Here is a 20,854-nt window from a genome sequence, read left to right as displayed (position 1 = left end):
TCTTGACGCTCGTGTTCCCACCACCGCCTGCCTCTGCTCCCTCGCCCCGCCCACACCCCACTCAGCTAGCTAGGCAGCAGCATGTGACCTAAGCGTCACTGCGGTGCGGGAGGGGAGTTAATGTCACAAAATAAAGTGCCGTGCGGCTCATTCACGCGGTCGGCTTCCTACGCAGCGGTTGTGTGCGATATCGAATATTTTTCCTTGAAAATATTTTGAATTTTTTATAATTTTTTAATCACCACTTCATATACAGGCTAATTCCTGTTCAACGTGTAAGCGAATAATTTAGTATTAGTTGATGTAGTATTTAGTTTTTTTATCATTTCAAAATGCCCAAAAGATTAAGATCTCAACTTTCTAGAAATAGTTTACAGGCTAGGGCAATAAAAATAAGTCGTGATAGAGAATCTCTCATCAAAAACTGAAAATCGTCTTGCAAGTCAGAGAGAATACGCGTCGCAATCGCGTGCAAGAGAGTCAAGTATTGAGCGTTCACAACGGCTTGCTGAACAAAATTTGCGAACGTCTCAAGTCCGCACGCGAGAGTCTAGTATCGAGCGTTCGCAGCGTCTTGAAGAACAAAATATTAGAAATGTACAAGCTCACGCTAGGGAATCGAGCTCTTAGCGTTCCGAACGCCTTCGGAATCAGAGAGAAAGACAACAGACGTCAACGGCTAGAGTTCGCAATCGAGTTTTAGCTCACAGTAACAGATCGGCTTTCAGATACGATCCACAGATTGATTGATTGATTATGCTCAACAGTCTTCCGTCCAAATCGGAGCCATGAATAAGATCTGCTCTAAATGTTCTGCCAAAAAATGGGTCGATGAACCTAATGGTTTGTGCTGTGCTTCTGGAAAAGTCAGTCTCCCCAATATTCAGGAGCCTCCACAGCCAATAAAAAGTCTTTTGACAAATAATCATCCACTATCTAGACATTTTTTAACCAACATATGTAGGTACAATAGCCTATTGCAAATGACTTCGTTTGGCACGAAAGAAATTAGAGAACAAAATTTTATTCCCACTTTTAAAATAGAGGGCCAAGTTTATCATCTTATAAGTAGTCTTTTACCACCATCAGGCCAAAATCCGCAATTCTTGCAGATTTATTTCATTTCAGACGCAGATCAGAAATAATACATAAAACAACAAAAAAAAAAAAAAATACAAAATATACTGAGAGAATGAAAATAGGTGTAAGTATATAGTATATAGTAGCCATAGGTAAGCACAAAAAAATTACAAATATAACAAAAATATTTGTACTGTAGATACGCGCATAACTCTGAACGACTGCAACAAATATCTTATTTTTTTAAATGGGTACACCAACCGTGCAAAGCCGGGCCGGGCAGCTATATTCTATAAATTAAGTGATTCCGACGCGGGCGAAGTTGCAGGTTTCAGTTATGCATCATATAGTTGTTAATTTTTGCAAATCAATTTTCACAATGAAGTACTATTTGTAACTATTGAATAAATCCCACGCGGATGAAGTCGCGGGCCACGGCTAGTTATACATAATCAGGTATTATGGCTCGTCCCAAGTACCTTTTTAACTTTATAAGTATGAATACAGATCTCTTTCCAACTGATTGAATAGTATTAATCACCTGTTAACCTTAGCTGGATCTGAAATTGAAACATTTAATTAAATTGAATCTTTGCTACTGATTGCCCTTCACTTAAAATTTTATTAAATTAAAAAATAAAAAATTTCTGATATATAATTGTATTATTTCTAACCTAACTGTATGTTTATTTATAATATTTCAGGGGAGAGTGTTGATGATTGTGGTGGAGGTTATAGTGAAAGTATTGCTGAAATGTGTGATGAATTACAAAATGGTTCCTTACCTCTTTTGATAACAACACCAAATGGTCGTGATGATACCGGTACCAATCGAGATTGCTTCTTACTTAATCCAACAGCAAAATCTCCACTGCATATGTCTATGTTTAGATTTTTAGGTATAGCTTTTTATGTGTTTAATAAATATATTTCTATTTTTATAATAATACAGTATCTTTTTTACATATAGCTATTACTTGAAGACCTTACGAAACAAAAAAAAAAACTTAATGACCGACTGTTGAAGTAGTAGATTAAATCATTATTAAATTGTTATTACTTGAAAAGCATAAAAGTTCTACATATCATTGTTTTTTATTAATAGTTATTTATTTCTTGATAATGCTGTAAGGATGTGAGTCTTGTTTAAATATTATTTTACTTTATCACAATTTATTTGTCAGTCATATTAAGTCGCTTAACAGATAATAAATTTTTCATTTTGCTTCAAAGATCACTGTTGGAGATGATAATGTTTGAAGAAATATGGTGAAAAAATAATTCAAAAAAAGTTTTGTGTAGCATATTCTGAGTGATAAATTCTGTCAAGGAATAATCAGAAGTTTGAGTTTCAGTAGCAAGTTGCTGAAGAATACTTTAGAATGATTTGAAAAAACATCATGTTTGTTTCCCACATTGTCTGATGTTAATAGCTTATGATTTGATGCTGGTGAAGACTTGTAACTTGTGCAGCCCAGAGTAACATCACCAGTACAACTATCATATTGTGTTGTCTTAAGTTAGCACCGATCAACCAACTAATTTTTTGTTTTCTTCTCACTTGAAAATAAAAATTCTGTGGAGGAATCTTTGATGCTACCTCATTTATAGATCAGTAATTTATAGTGATATATTTTGTTTTGTTTGTAGTATTTTAGATTTAATGCTGATGCTGATATTTAGTAGCTGCCATTTTATTAATCTTGTTTTAGGTATGTTGATGGGAATTGCTATTAGAACCGGAAGTCCTTTAAGTTTAAATCTTGTTGAGCCTGTATGGAAACAATTAGCTGGCATGCCATTGACACCTGCTGATCTTACTGAAGTAGATCGTGATTGTGTTCCTGGTAATTAACAAGTTTAATTCATTTTTAATCTATGTCTAATGTTATTGTAATTTTTTTAAACCCATTTTAAATTAAAAAGAGCCCTTCAATTGAAGCATCTGTGTATATTTCTATAATTATTTTCAAAACCAAATATTTGCAAATATTTTGAATAGAAAAAGCAAGGAAGTAAATATAGGTGTTTAGGAGAAAAGTTTTGGAATGCATAGTTTTATTTAAAATCATCCATTTATTGGTCATTTTTGAATAAATTTTATCTATTTATATTAAACAACCTGCGGCCTTCAGTATTTTTTTAATGCATGTAGTTTCTATGTATTACAAATCCCCCATTGTCATCCGGTATTCACATTCTACTGGTGTGTTACAGGACATCCGTATCATGTAAGTTTTTGCCTCGTCTAACACTATTTGTTTGTCAGTAATAGAAATATTTATAAATTTTGTATTGAAATGTTGCAGTATCGTTTACCCAGGTACAGATTTAATCTTTATAATTACTCAGTATGACAAAAAAAAATAATAAATGGTAGAATAGATAAGAAATAGACCTGATATACAGATGGAAAATTGAGGGGAGAATAGGATGCCTCACTTTAAATGCTTATACAAGACGTAGTAACCAGTATCAAAGCCTGTGTGTTAAAATGAGAAAATACTTTTACAAGTAGCTCTTTTTTTTAGCATACACTTAAGTTTATCACCAGAAAGGTAGAGATAATCTAATAGGAATCAATTACAAATAAAATTTAAAAAGTTGAAAATAAATCAGAAAGGATATTTAGAAGCGACATTCTTTGAATTCTGTTAAATTCATTACAAGTAAATAATTGGTTTGTAATAGTTTCAAAATGCAAAATTATGTAATTATATCAAAGGAATTTTTTTGTCAATATAGTTTTGTTAGTTCATTTTAAGGTACCCATATTTTTTTTTTAAGAAATAGTATTTTTTCTCTTTTATAATTTCTAAATTTTAAGTTTTATTTCCCTGTTCATTCCATAGAAGTAACAGTTTTCATTTGGTAATTTTCAGTGAAATTTGGAAAATAGTTATAATAATAAAAATAGTTAATAAATAATCATTTTTTTTTAAATTTAATTAAAAAAGATGTATTACTTATGAAGTATGCAATACTTACTTATTACTTAATAATATGTTATATATAAATTACAATAATTATAATAAATTTAATATTAAGTATTAATTGTAATGGTTATTTATATACAAAGGAAGAACTGTGTAAAATAGTAAATGAAACAAAGTAGTACTAAAGCAGTTTATTAAAAAATTATTTTTCCAACTGAAATTAATTGACTATCTCAATTGTTGTATCATCAAATGACAATAAAAAAGTAGTACATATCTAAAAAAAAAAGCTGACAACACAGTTGTAGGACTTTCCCGTCATACGGCTTCTTTCTGATGCATAGCTTACACACACAACTTAATTTAAAATATTTCTAATTTCATTTAAATATAATATTTTTTGTTTATTTAATTAAATGATTCCAATTAAAACACGCACGCTTACTATATTTCATTCATGCAGGTGTGACGCAGTACTAGCAATCACTTTAAGTACTTTTTTACACTTTAAATATTGTTCATTTATTTAATTGTACCACTCACCTGTGATGTCACAACATAGCAAACTACAGCAGCTGCATATCAGTGCTACACTAGCGCTTTTTGTGATGAGAGGAGGCACTAATGACACAGTATATCCAGTTAGCCACTAGTTCATTTAGAGAATTTTTTGAGGTGGACATGCGGTTTTGCTAAAAAAATTTTAGAAATATTATTTTTTAATTGTTAACAAATGCGCCTAAGAAAAATAAGACCTTAATTAGCCGAAATCTTGAGATACTGAGAGTGACCTTTCCTTATAGTCTCACCCCCTTGTGACCTTTTAAGTTGAGAATTTAATGGCATCAGTGCCCCATACATAAAAGTAGTCTGACCAAGTTTGGTCAAAATTGGTCAAGTAGTTCTGAAGATATAAAGTGATTTAGAGACACACATACTTCTGAACATCCAGAAAATTTCCATCTGGTTTTTGGGTTCCTTAGGTGTCAAAACGTAAATATCCAGTTAAAACCACATATGCCCAAATTGGACAGATTACTATACTTTCCCTTCTAAAGCTATAGCACTTGACGAGAAAGTAAAAGTAATAATAAAAAAATGATAAAGACAATAGAAAATAATAATGTATAATTAATTAATAAATAATACTTATGAAACATGACATGATAAATATTTCTACCCAGTGCATAAAAATAAAAAATAAAAACAACTTGACCAAAGAGTAAGATGTACTGTTTTTTGATACCAATAAAAAGTGTAAAGTTAGTTTAAAAAGTCTAAACAACTGAAACCTCCAAATCAGATTGCTGAGCACAACTTAAATAAATGTGCTTAAGTCATGTACAGCAATCTGAGTAGCAATTTTCAGTTGATAAGACTTTTTAAGCTAACTTTAAGTTTTTAACTGGGATCATCAAAAAACAATACACTTTGGTCTGCATATGTTTTTATATTTTATTTTATACACTGATAAAAATATTTCTTTATAGTACTTCCTCTATGAATCATGAGACCTTGCCGTTGGGGAGGGGGCTTGAGTGCTCAGGGATACAGAGTAGCTGGACCGAAGGTGCAACCATATCGGAGAGGTATCTGTTTGAGAGCCAGACTAAGGAATGATTCCTGAAAGAGGGCAGCAGCTCTTTCAGTAGTTGTTAGGGGCGTGAGTCAGGACGACTTAAACGGCCGTATCAACATCACTCAGTCCTCTGAGTACTGCGCAGCTGAAAGCAATGGAAAACTACAGCTGCTTTTTTTTTCCAAGAAAATGTGGCTCTGCATTTTCACATAACAATAATGGAGGCGCCTTCCTTGGTAAAATATTCCGGAGGTAAAATAGTCCCCCGTTCGGATCTCCGGGTGGGGACTACTAAGGAAGGGGTCACCAGAAAATTAAAAAATAACATTCTACGAGTCGGAGCGTGGAATGTTAGAAGCTTAAAAAAGGTTGGTAGGCTAGAAAATTTAAAAAGGGAAATGGATAGGGTGAATGTGGATATAGTAGGAATTAGTGAGGTTCAGTGGGAAGAGGAAGGCGACTTTTGGTCAGGTGATTTTAGAGTAATTAACTCAGCGTCAAATAATGGGCAGGCAGGAGTAGGTTTCGTGATGAACAAGAAGATAGGGAGGAGAGTGGAGTATTTCAAAACGCATAGCGATAGAATCATTGTAATAAGGATAAAATCAAAACCTAAACCGACAACGATTGTTAACGTTTATATGCCTACAAGCGCCCATGATGATGATGAGGTAGAGTGTGTATACGAAGAGATTGATGAAGCAATTAAACACGTAAAAGGAGATGAAAATTTAATAATAGTTGGAGATTGGAATGCAAGCATTGGAAAAGGCAAGGAAGGAAATATAGTGGGTGAATACGGGCTGGGCAAAAGGAATGAAAGAGGGGACCGACTTATAGAGTTTTGCACGAAGTATAATTTAGTAATTGCCAACACCCAGTTTAAAAATCATAATAGAAGAATATACACTTGGAAAAAGCCAGGCGATACTGCAAGGTATCAGATAGATTATATCATGGTTAAGCAAAGATTTAGAAATCAACTCGTTGACTGCAAAACTTACCCTGGAGCAGACATTGATAGCGACCATAATTTGGTGATAATGAAATGTAGATTGGGGTTTAAAAACCTGAAGAAAAGGTGTCAGATGAATCGGTGGAATTTAGAGAAGCTTGAGGAAGAGGAGGTAAAGAAGATTTTTGAGGAGGACATCGCAAGAGGTCTGAGTAAAAAAGATAAGGTAGAAAATGTAGAAGAAGAATGGGAGAATGTTAAAAAGGAAATTCTTAAATCAGCAGAAGCAAACTTAGGCGGAATAAAGAGAACTGGTAGAAAACCTTGGGTTTCAGACGATATATTGCAGCTGATGGATGAACGTAGAAAATATAAGAATGCTAGTGATGAAGAAAGTAAAAGGAACTATCGGCAATTAAGAAATGCTATAAACAGGAAGTGCAAACTGGCGAAAGAAGAGTGGATTAAAGAAAAGTGTTCAGAAGTGGAAAGAGAAATGAACATTGGTAAAATAGACGGAGCATACAGGAAAGTTAAGGAAAATTTTGGGGTACATAAATTAAAATGTAATAATGTGTTAAACAAAGATGGTACACCAATATATAATACGAAAGGTAAAGTCGATAGATGGGTGGAATATATTGAAGAGTTATATGGAGGAAATGAATTAGAAAATGGTGTTATAGAGGAAGAAGAGGAAGTTGAGGAGGATGAAATGGGAGAAACAATACTGAGATCTGAATTTAAGAGAGCATTAAAAGATTTAAATGGCAGAAAGGCTCCTGGAATAGACGGAATACCTGTAGAATTACTGCGCAGTGCAGGTGAGGAAGCGATTGATAGATTATACAAACTGGTGTGTAATATTTATGAAAATGGGGAATTTCCATCAGACTTCAAAAAAAGTGTTATAGTTATGATACCAAAGAAAGCAGGGGCAGATAAATGTGAAGAATACAGAACAATTAGTTTAACTAGTCATGCATCAAAAATCTTAACTAGAATTTTATACAGAAGAATTGAGAGGAGAGTGGAAGAAGTGTTAGGAGAAGACCAATTTGGTTTCAGGAAAAGTATAGGGACAAGGGAAGCAATTTTAGGCCTCAGATTAATAGTAGAAGGAAGATTAAAGAAAAACAAACCAACATACTTGGCGTTTATAGACCTAGAAAAGGCATTCGATAACGTAGACTGGAATAAAATGTTCAGCATTTTAAAAAAATTAGGGTTCAAATACAGAGATAGAAGAACAATTGCTAACATGTACAGGAACCAAACAGCAACAGTAGCAATTGAAGAACATAAGAAAGAAGCCATAATAAGAAAGGGAGTCCGACAAGGATGTTCTCTATCTCCGTTACTTTTTAATCTTTACATGGAACTAGCAGTTAATGATGTTAAAGAACAATTTAGATTCGGAGTAACAGTACAAGGTGAAAAGATAAAGATGCTATGATTTGCTGATGATATAGTAATTCTAGCCGAGAATAAAAAGGATTTAGAAGAAACAATGAACGGCATAGATGAAGTCCTACGCATGAACTATCGCATGAAAATAAACAAGAACAAAACAAAAGTAATGAAATGTAGTAGAAATAACAAAGATGGACCACTGAATGTGAAAATAGGAGGAGAAAAGATTATGGAGGTAGAAGAATTTTGTTATTTGGGAAGTAGAATTACTAAAGATGGACGAAGCAGGAGCGATATAAAATGCCGAATAGCACAAGCTAAACGAGCCTTCAGTAAGAAATATAAGTTGTTTACATCAAAAATTAATTTAAATGTCAGGAAAAGATTTTTGAAAGTGTATGTTTGGAGTGTCGCTTTATATGGAAGTGAAACTTGGACAATCGGAGTATCTGAGAAGAAAAGGTTAGAAGCTTTTGAAATGTGGTGCTATAGGAGAATGTTAAAAATCAGATGGGTGGATAAAGTGACAAATGAGGAGGTATTGCGGCAAATAGATGAAGAAAGAAGCATTTGGAAAAATATAGTTAAAAGAAGAGACAGACTTATAGGCCACATACTAAGGCATCCTGGAATAGTCGCTTTAATTTTGGAAGGACAGGTAGAAGGGAAAAATTGGGTAGGCAGGCCACGTTTGGAATATGTAAAACAAATTGTTAGGGATGTAGGATGTAGAGGGTATACTGAAATGAAACGACTAGCACTAGATAGGGAATCTTGGAGAGCTGCATCAAACCAGTCAAATAACTGAAGACAAAAGAAAAAAAAAAAAAAAAAAAATAGTACTTCATAAAAATTATTTATTCATTTTAATTATGTACTATTATTGCTTTATTAAAATTTTTTAATTTGTTTTTAATTTTATTTTTTTATACATATTATTTCCGTATTTACTGATGATGGTTTTATTCAAAATGGTCATCGAATTGAGATTTTAATCATTTTTTATAAATAATCTAAAAATGTTCTTTTTTACCAGTCTATTTTAATAATTTTATTAATTATAGGCTTACCATACGTTCGGGATGAGACTGGACAGTCCTGGTTGTTTAATGCTGTCCGGGGTTTGAGAATTTTATGATTGTCTAGGATTTTTTTTTTAATTTTAGACCTATATGTTCAACATCACATTTTTAAACATTCTCTTACAGCCGTGTATCTCTCAGCCAACTTTGGAGCAAGTGTTGACATAGATTTTGACGGAGGTGTGGCTACTGTTCTTGCCACAACTTTTACTTAGTCATTTAGCAACACAACTGGGATAACGTGTTTATTTTGTTTTCATGTGTGAAGAAACTCAACTACTTGTTTTTTATCATTTTATCTCTATTTGTTTTTTTGTCTAATCTGTCTCATCATTTAGCAATGGGCAAAAGAAAGTGTGTGTTTAATGTTAACCAGCAACAGGAATACAAATTTTTGAAATTGTGTGTTGACAGTAACAATGAATGTGTTTATTGCACACTATGTACTGGAGAATTTTCTGTTGCACATAAAGGAAAGGGTGAAATGGTGATATTGAAGACCATGTGAAAACAGCTAAACATAGGAGTGCTATTAATGCTACTGCTTCAGCAAAGAGATTTTTTTAAAGCCAAAGAAGCGAATAACAGTAATAGTGATTTGGAGTGTGCTGCTAAAGAAGCTACATTTTCATACCATACTCAAATTTTGACTCTATCTTTGTCAATGTGTGAAAAAATACGAACTTGAAGAAAAGTTCGTTTATTATACTGCTGATAATACTAACAGTAATTTTGGTAGTGTGAAGAAAAAGGAATGAAAATGTGTTCAAAAAATTCAAATTGATTTAAATAGACCTATTTTCGGAATTGGTTGTTCATCCCACATTGTACATAATTCATTACAAACAGCATGTGATTCTCTACCCCTGGACATAGAAGTTATTGTTTTAAAAATTTATAAATATTTTCACATATATACAGTAAGAGTAACAAAACTTAGAGTTCTGTGATTTTGTGGAAACAAATTACAAAAAAGTACTATCTCAAAGCAGCACAAGGTTCCTTAGTTTGTTACCTGCAATAGAAACAATTCTTTCCATTTTTGATGGCCTAAAATCATACTTATACTTATAATATATACTCATAATTGTACTTATCATACTTATCTTGTAACAAATGCCCAAAATTATTATTTGATTTTTTTGTAATCTAGGAAGTGAACTGTTATTGAAATTTTTATATGGCACTGTACAGTTATTTAATAATGTAGTTATAATGAAATGTATTTAATAATGAAATTGGAAGCTAATTAATTCTATACACCAACAGAAGCATTTCAGACATATTCTGAATTAATTTGTAACTTCAGGAAAGAAAAACCCACAAATTTATACCATCTTCTGCCAAAGAATTGCTATGCACTCTAAAAGAAAATAATGATGTGGAGAGCCAATTTTTATAAAGCTAGTAAGTCTCAGTGGATAAATTTAGCAACTGAAATTGCCTGGTCCGATTTAGAAGAGAGTGCACAAGTTGTTAATGAAATTATAAAAGATTCCATAAATATTGACCTGTTTGATAAATGTACATTGTTGAACCAAGTAATTCAAAACTAAAGGGTAGGTTGTGGTTCAAGTTCTGAAAAAGTACTAGATACTATTGAAGAGAAGTGGAAAGTAATTTTTAAGGATTTCAAAAGATTGATATTTCATGTTGTAATATTTCTAAAATGGTTGAGTTGGCAATGTCTTTGCCTGGGATATCTGCTCCAGTTGATAGTTTTTTTCAATTACAGGTAACATTTGGTCTGCAGAAAGGGGTAGACTTTTAGTATCTGCTAAATTTTAAAATTAATTCAGAATTTTCTTGTTGTGAATTTTATGATGTAATTAAAACAAACAAACCATTTCTGAAAAAAGTCGTCTAGTGAAAAATATAACTGAATAAATAAAATTGAATGTTTCAGTAAACTGTTAAGACTTTTAAGTAATTTCAAAAATATGTCTTGGGTTAGACCCAAAAAAATATGGTAAGCCTAATTAATTATAATTTTTTATCATAATTATTTTTAGTAATTCTTATTTCTTTTATAAAGTTTATTTTGTAACTTTTCAATGAACTTTATCCAGATTTGTCTTTTGCAAGTCAGAGATCAACTTGCCTGATAAGGTATTGAAAAGAATTTTTTAATTCTGTTTTTTGTGGTTAGAACATGATTTTATTTGAAGATTAAAGATGTTCAAACAGCCCCAGTTATTATGGGGTGGAGTTCTGTAAAATATTCTTTACAGTCATTTGAATGATGTAACTTTACTTGGCATTGAAATCTGAATAAATTAATTAAAAATCATAGAGGTCAACCAGTTTTTTCTTATTTAATTTTTTTATTTTCATTGGATGGATAAGATGGTGTCAAGATTAGTTTTAGAACTAGTAAAAACAATTTTTTGTGTAGTTAATAGTTGTTTGTTCTTAGAAGAAATTGCAGTAAAAATAACAAATGATTTTTTTTCAGTTCTTTAAATATTTTCTTTTGACTACCACTTTCAAATTAAAAATTTAGCAATCATCTACAACTTAAAAATCTTAAAACTTAAAGAACAGAGAACATATTGTTTGTTACTTTTTAGTATTTTTTAAATATTATATATGTATGTTAAAGAAATTTGATTAATTCACTTATTATGCATAATTCACCTCCAGTGTTGAAAATTTTAATAAATAATATAAGTATTATATAACATAATAAATTTATTAAATATACCATTCATTTTATATATCAAAATAACTCAACTATAAGCAGTAATTACTGAATTTATTATTTAAATAATCAAAACATTACACATTAATCAACGTTAGCAAGCGTAGGTTATGTTTGGTTTGATTGTTGATTCTGTGTAGTGAATATAATACATGGATTCCTGGATTGTAAAACTCTGAACAAACTATGAGCTCAATAATTTGTTTGATTCTCAGCAATCTTTACTTATACTTATCAAAGATACATAGATCTATGTATCAAATATCTTACTCATTATATTTACTCTTTTCATTTAGATCATGTTAATCCATTTTTTTTTTTTTAATTTTGTATGAAAATAGTTTGAATATAAGAATGACTTCAAGTTGACATTTCTCTACACTATAACAATTTGTTACTAAACAGTGGACAAAAAATCAATAATATTCAAATTACATACATCACTTGCTTTAAGAAAATTTTGTAAATTGATGTGGAAGAGACTTTTATCGGACCACCCTTGGAGCTTAATAAATGTAATCTTCAAAATTAGGTGCATTTGGTAAAAAGTAAAACTTGAGGGTATGTAAAAAGATCTTTTTTTAGTTTGTTAATAAAAATAATTAAAAAAAGGAAGTTAAGTTAAAAGATAAGAGTAATTCTTTATTAATTTTTTTTTTTTTCAGTAAGCAATATTAATAATAATAATATAATAAGCAATATTAATACCTATTAATATTAGTCATATCTAACAAGGAATAAATTACAGATGTATTATTAGAATTATTGTGAATTGCATGATCATTAATTCAGTATTTTTGTAATTTATTGTGATCTAGGATTACTGTGCATTCGTGACATGAATCCAGATGAAAAAGAATTTCAAAATCTTGACATGCCATTTTCTACACCATCTGCTGCTGGTGTAGATGTGCCTTTGTCATCATCTCACAGACGAATAACTTACAAAAATCGAAATGAATATATAAGACTTGCTCTTCAGTATAGGTATTATTGTTTGTTTTTTTTAATAATATTAAAATTACCACATTATATGTCATTTTTATTGTGTTTTTTTATAAATAAACTAACATCTGCAATAGTTAACTTGTAGCTTCACTATACTTCACTATATATTTAAATAGTTGATTGCCTACATGGTAAGAAATCAAGAGTAAAGCTGTCACAACATGTTCTAATGTGATGTGTAACAAGTCCTTTTTGCTCTTTCAGGTTTGTAGGAAGGAAGTCATTTTATTAAGCACTACATTAGAAATTCTTACCTATGCAGCCCACCAGTCTATGTTGATTTGCTCACTATAACATTTTTGTTATGTTGTGTATCCTTGTTTGGATAAATTTGTTTTATTTCTAAATATAGATTATTTATGTATTGAAAATTCTGTTTACAAAATAAACACAATTTCAGTTTATGGATTTCAGTGTATGACTAGGATTATTTCTTATATATTTATATAATATATTTAAATAAATAATTTGATCGATCAAGTACAGAATAAAGTTAAATTAGGTAGGATGACACTTACCTTATATCATTAAATATACATAAAAGTACTTTCACAATTTTTTCCCACCTTCAATAGATCCATCCAGTCTTTTAATTGTTCACGCAAAATTACATATTATAATTCCATGTATAAAAATTTGACGTCAAATAAAAATATTAATTAAAAGTTAAAATGATAAATATGTTTAAAAAAATGATATGTGTGTGTGGTTTGGCTAGCCAATATTATATTACTGTGTAGGATTTTAAATAAATTAAACTAAAAATTAACAATGTATGATAAAGTTCTGCTATCTATTGCAGTCTTTATAATCATGTCATCGTCATATTCTGTTTGTTGATTGATCAAGCTGAATCCATTTTTATATTTATATATATAAAATCTCTCTAAAATGTCTAAACCCCTATTATTATTATTCATATTAGATTTTTTAATTTCTAAGTTAGTATAAATATCAGATATTGAATATTTATTACGAATAAGATGGTCAGAAACATTAGAAAACCCCAATTTCCATTTTTGTAATATCTAAAGTGTTCAAAAAATCTGGTTTTGAAAGATCTAGTGGTCTTTACTATATAAATATGATTACAGGCGTTACATTCTATTTTGTAAATTCTACCCAAATTATATACAGTTTGTGAATCAGTATGTCTAAGGTTTTATTATGTGATTGTTTGTCTGGAATGCAAGTTTAAACCTATTTTTGTCATAAACCTTTGTAATATTTTCAACTATGCTATCAGTATTTACATATTTTAAATATACATTCTCAATTTTTTTTTTTTTTTTTTCATTTATTGGTATTAGACATGTATTATTATTAATTTGTAATATTTATTTTTTTGTATATGTTATCAGTTTACTGTAACCATTAAATATAACAATTTGTTTTATACACAATATAATGAAAATAAAAATAAATTAAAGAATAGATATTATAAAACAAATTGCCATATATAATGGTTATAGTGAATTTTTGATAGATAATAAATACAAAAAACAAATATTGAAAATTATCAATAATACATATCTAATACCAATAAATGAAACGCAAAAAATTGACACGGTATATACTGATAGCATAGTTGAAAATATTACAAAGGTTTATGATAAAAATAGGTTTAAACTTGCATATCAGACAAACAAACCCATAATAAAACATTTAAAAAACATTAGACATACTGATTCACATACTGTATATAATTTTGGTGGAATTTACAAAATAAAATGTAACGACTGTAACCATATTTATATAGGAAAGACCACTAGATCTTTCAAAACCAGATTTTTTGAACACTTTAGATATTACAAAAATGGAAATTGGGTTTTTATGTTTCTGACCATCTTATTCATAATAAATATTCAATATCTGATATTTACACTAACTTAGAAATATTAGAAATTAAAAAATCTCATATGAATAATAATAATAGGGGTTTAGACATTTTAGAGAGATTTTATATATATAAATATAAAAATGGATTCAGCTTGATCCATCAACAAACAGAGTATGAGGATGACACGATTATAAAGGCTGACCCTGTAAGGGAAGCACCCCTCCATTCTGAACCCTTATGGGCTTTATCAGAGTTCATCTTCAAAACCTCGACTTTTGACATATTCTAGTCCGCCTTGGCCAGGATTCCACCAATGCGAATGCCATGAGTGACATTCTCATCAGTATCCTACACTCAAAACAAAACACAATACATCTCACAGAGTCTTAAACAAGACTGAAAGAACCTAACTAAATAATGGAATTGTACTACCTACCCATAGAAGGTGAAAGTGAGTTCAGCACACAACACAAAACAAAAACTAAACATATTACTATTTAATGTAATGAATATAAAGACTGCATGCAATAGATAGCAGAACTTCAAATATTGTTAATTTTTAGTTTAATTTATTTAAAATCTTACACAGTAACATAATATGGCTAGCCAAACCACACATACATATTTTTTTAAACATATTTATCATTTTAACTTTTTTTAATTAATATTTTTATTATTTGACATTTTTAACTTAACTTTAATTTTATCTCCATTTTGTTTTGCATTGATTTTAAAGTTTATATCCAAGGTTTTAACAAAGTTTTATTGTATTTATCAAGATTTTTTTTTGTTAATGTTGTGTATTTATAATATGTATTTTACATAAACAATTAAAAGATTGAATAACTGAAGGTGTGAGAAAATCGTGAAAGTACTCGTAAGTATATATAATGATATAAGGTAAGTGTCATTCTACCTATTTAATTTTATTCTGTACTTGGTGGATCAAGTTATTTATTTATATTTGTATAATAGTACAGAGGAATATGAGTGTTAAAATTGACTTTAAAAAAAATATGTATATTTATGTGTGTTTGCATGCGTACCCATATATAATGCTTTATTATTATTATTATTATGCTTTTACGGCCAACATGGGACCACTTAAGTCAATTTTAGTTGGATCTTTTCTGAGAAAAGCGTGTTATTTTACTCTTTCGAGCTGCCCAGTATTTCTTCATCCGTTCAGATCTTGCTTTCTTTTCTTCATCCGTAAACACCCTCTTCGTTGTATTTTGTCAGTTGTCTGTCTTTTGTTTAAATCTAATGCTTTTATCTTTTAGCTTTGTAATTTTTCCAGTTTTATTCTGTAGGTCAGTCAGGGAAATTCCCAATTCTTTCATATCTTCTCTAATTTCTTTGATCCATCCTACTTCTAGCTTTTGGAACCAGAGCTTTTCAATGATATTTCTTGACAGTCTTGTTTGCGGTGTCCTAATGAGATGACCGAAGAAAGAGATTCTTTTTTTCCGCATAGTATCAGTAACAGGCTCTATTTCTCGATACACCACCTCGTTTGGCACAATCCACCATCGGCCTTCTTTTTGGTGTTTTTAATCGATACACGTTCTGACAATTCTCCTCTCTATTTTCAGAATTTTTTCAATTCGGTTTTTCTGAGTGATTTTGAAAAGGGTCTCGCTTCCGTAGGTGACTTCTGGCTGTACTACAGTTTTATAATGTTTAAGTTTTGTTTTAGCAGAAAGGCATTTTTTGTTATATGTTGACCGAGTTAATTTTTGGGATTTAATCATTTTATTTGTCCTGTTTTGCCATGTCACTTTTTCATTTAAATTATAAGTTATTATTTCCCGTAGATATTTAAATCGTTTTACTATTTTAATTTTCTGATTGTTTACCGTAATGTGCTCTATTACCAGAGGATCTATGGCCATTAGTTCAGTTTTTTCAAAAGAGATATGAAGCCCTATCTTTTGTGCTAGGTTTTGAAGGCTCATGATTTGTGTTTTGGCTTCTTGAATATTATTTGCTAAAAGAGCGAGGTCATCTGCAAATCCTAGGGAATTTAGTGTGATGGAGTTTTTCTTAGTACCCATTTTTATATTTTTGGGATTTATTTCATACCATTTTCTCATGACAAATTCGAGGGCGCAGTTAAAAAGGAGTAGTGAGAGGCCGTCTCCTTGCCTCAATCCAGTTTTTATGTAGAAGGGTTGAGAGAGTTCACCTCTGAATTTCACTCTGGACTGGGTATTGGTTAAAGTTAATTTTATCATGTTTACGAGTTTAGGGTGAAGGCCCAGGTTTCTCAGAATAATCAGCATGGATGGTCGGTGTATACAATCATAGGCCCTTTTAAAGTCGACGAAGGTGATTATTAGTTGTTTTTTCCATCTTTTATATAAGTCCATCATAAGTTTTAGGGATATTATTTGCTCCGGGCAACCTCTCCATGGCCTAAATCCCCCTTGGTATTCCCCAAGTTCCAGTTCAAGTTGGTCTTTGCATCGGTTGTATATGATTCTCGACAGGATTTTGTATTAATTTAAGACATTATCAAAGATAGTTTTATTTTACAGTTTAAAAAAATAAGTCAAAGATAATTTTTCGACTTTGTTTTTGATTTAATCATAAAATAAAGATAATGTTTTTATCTAAATTGGTCAGAGAATATAGTAATTTCAGACTAATTTAGACAACATTTTATAACTTTATTAAAAACGGTTTTACTACAGGTACGTAGATGTACATGAGTTAATCGATTCCTGAAAATAGAATATACAAACCAATTTGGGCTTCCTGATTACACTCTTCCTTTTTATTTTGTATTTTTATTGATTTTTAGGTTTTATTATCCAGTTATAATGATTTATAAACAAACTTTGAGCCACATCCTACAGTATTATGCAATGGACAATGATAATCATTGACTGTTGTTCAGGTTTTAATAACGGTTCACCTGAGTAATTTTTGAACTATTGAAAAATTATATAAAAGTATATTTCTAAATTTTTTACCGGTAGGTTTAAATTTTATCCCAAAATTGAAATTTGATAATTAAAAATGTTTATATTATAGGTAATATTTTATACATTATATGTACGAGACATATTTTTATGTATTTCAAATAAATTTGTAAGAAATATTTCTGTGATGGTTGTTGAAAAAAATAAATACAATGTCACTCTTCCAAAACTTTATTTTTCTTAATGAATATAATGATTAATATTTTTATATAACTCGTTTAACTATGATTAAAAATATACATAATGAAATCTATTTTATATACTAATAAATAGTAGAATTGTAGAAATAGTTGGTGAATAAAAACAAAAGGTAATTTTATGTGTTGAAATTTTTTTTTTTAATACAGGACACCTATTTGTTTAGATTATTATTATTGTTATATTTAAGAATGTTGATATAACAGATTTATGAAATCAGTTGCCATTATATTTAATGTGTTTGTTGTTCATAAACTACATACAATGGTGACTTCACTTGTCATAAAGTACTTGTGTAGCTATTTATAATTATTATTGCTTTACATCTATTCTCAAACTTGAATATTTTCTGGATCTATGGAAAATAGCTGAAACCAACCAAACTAGGTAAACCACCTAATGATATAACATCATATCGGCCAATTAGCATGCGAGTTGTGTGGTGGTAACAGGCCCACTAGACACAAACAATATAGTGCTTGCTAGAGTCGTGAAGTAGACTATCATCGTGAAGGCAATCATCTGTCTGTCATCTGGTGGGTGGTTGTTTTTTTTCATGTTGCTGGATTTTGGAATTGAAATCTTACCTCGAGTTTGTGGTAATTTAATAATCTTTTGATGTACTTCTATAATTTTTCAATTGTCTTTGGCGTTAAGGCTAATTTTCCATTTTTATCCTCAAGCAAAGGGCTGGGTAATTTGTATTTGAATCGTTGGATAAAGATTTCTCAACGAAACAGTATAATTAAAAAATAAATCTTTGTGACTAACAATATTACATATACTTTGTTCTTAAATAATTCTTAATTATAAGTAGATCTATATTGTTTTTGAATCTTATGGAAGTTTTTATTATTAATAATTGTGATAATAAGTTATCCGCTGTGATAACCACTTTGAAAATTAAGTTTTTTTATAAATATTTTTGGTACATGATAATCAACAATATTGTTAATACATAACTGCAATTCCTTAAAAAAATTTGTTTATCTGTGGTTAATATCAAATCCCTTTCAGGCATGGCATTTCTTTTATGCTACAAAATTCAGTTTCCATGTTCCATATACAAACTTCAAGGTTATGTGGCAATATAAAAAAATAAGTATTATTTACAATCAAACTCTCATTTAGTAAATCTTGAATGTTACAAAATTAATATTTTTATATCTGGTAAGATTTTATGGGGTATAAAATTAGAATTCAAAATCTTAGATGACGTTATCTCTAAGGTAAATGATATTTATCATGATAAAAAAATTTCAGCATAGGCAATATTAACATTAATATGAGTAAGATTAGAAAAAACAAAATCATGAGAATTACCTCAAGAGTTTTATCAATTATTTGATTGTAAAAGATTACTATTTTTAAAGAATCTGTAAGGTGAGTAGCAGTATTTTTTGATAACACGTAGAAAAACCCGGCGTCTTAACGTCACCTAATAATAATAGTAATAATGTAACTGTGGCTGCACTATTTATGTAAGTGTTAAGCGATTTATTTTTATTTCATAAATTATATAAACGGTCATAAACATATTTACTTTCAAGCATTCATATTTTGCTTTTTGTTACAGCAAGTAGATTTACTGCAGCTGGAAGAGGAACTGCTTGATGTTAGTAACTGTGATATTGACAAAGATCCTTTAGCAGTTGAAGAGACTGACTTAGTTAAATCAGAAAATTTAAAAGTTGAAAATAAAGCGGTAAGAGTGTGGGATTTTACATACAGTGGAACACCAATTATCCAGATAGACCTGGCAAAGCCAAATCTGGATAATTGAAAAGAGTAATTTAAAAAAGTTTTATCATATAAACTGCACTTATAATTTTATATTTAATGGGTAAGACATAAGCAAAAAAAAAAAAATTAAATGGAAAAGTAAACATATTTAAGAAGAAATTTGGAAAATGAAAATACAGTGTTCAACGTAAGAAAAAAGATGTATAGTAATATGGTACAAAAAATAGTATAAAAATTTACTTTTATAATTAGTTCTACAAAGGCCAGTTATATATTTTTGCTAAATTAATTGCAAAAAAGGCAGTTAAAAAATCCAGTATAAATATTGATAAAAATAAGTGGTATTAAAGCAAGGATTTGCTTGAATAGTAATTAAATTTTTCAAATAATGTACTAGTTTTAAGTTCCTTTGTCTGGATTTTAAGCAGTCCAGTTATCATCTGGAAAATTGGTGTCCTAATGTATTATCTTTTCATTACTATTATTATTATCTAGTATGTAAATTTTGGATTACATCCGATCCATTTCTTAACTCATATGTATTATTATTATTATTATTATTTCTGATTATTACCTTTTAGGAGAGCATGTGAACTTAACCATCATGGCTCTACTTCCTTCTCTTTATAAAACCTCTTCATCTGTTCACTATGTTTCTTCTTCCTCTCCTCAGTCTATCTTCCTATTGCTTGTCGTTTTTGCTCTTGTTCAATCTTCCTATTTCTAATTTCATCCCTAAATTTTCTTCTGTGCTTGATTTCTTCTTCTGAGATTTGGAGTCGTTCCAGGTTGTCTTGTGTTTCTTTCATCCAAATGGACTTTAATTTACTTGGCTTGATGTTGAAAATTTTCTTAGCGAGTTTATCATATTCAGTCATCCTGCTTAAGTGTCATGTGTGTTTTTGTTAAATGAATTGCAGAAAAGTCAGTTGAAAAACCCAGTAAAATAAAGATCAATAAAAAATGTCTTATTGAAGCAAAGATTTATTTCAATAGTGTTTAAATTTTTCAAATAATGTATTACTTTTTTTTTTAAGTTGCCTAGTCTGGATTCAATTAATCACCAACATTCTTACCACTGTGCCAAATAACCTCAAATAACAAAAAAATAATCACCAAACATAATAACAGAACCCTAAAAACCTAATATGTAAATTTGACTTTCATGGGATGCTGCATTGTCAGTCTGTACAAAATCCTGTAACAGAGCTAATCAAAACTAAGGAAGGCAAACTTAAGGGTAAATTTATAATTATAGTCATAACATTAATACTAAGATTATTTAACATGTTTTTGTATTATTTAAGTTGTTACAAAATAGTGTTAACAACA

At 29.9% G+C, this 20,854-nt stretch overlaps 1 pseudogene; it reads left to right on the top strand.

The window, feature by feature from the left end:
• The window catches only part of LOC142317492 (E3 ubiquitin-protein ligase HERC2-like), a 78,311-nt pseudogene extending 58,828 nt beyond the window's left edge, over positions 1-19,483 (top strand).
• The last annotated feature ends 1,371 nt before the right edge of the window (positions 19,484-20,854 follow it).

This window comes from Lycorma delicatula, chromosome 1 (assembly GCF_047948215.1).
Source record: "Lycorma delicatula isolate Av1 chromosome 1, ASM4794821v1, whole genome shotgun sequence".
Classification (NCBI taxonomy): domain Eukaryota; kingdom Metazoa; phylum Arthropoda; class Insecta; order Hemiptera; family Fulgoridae; genus Lycorma; species Lycorma delicatula.
This window is presented reverse-complemented; position numbering and strand designations above follow the sequence as displayed.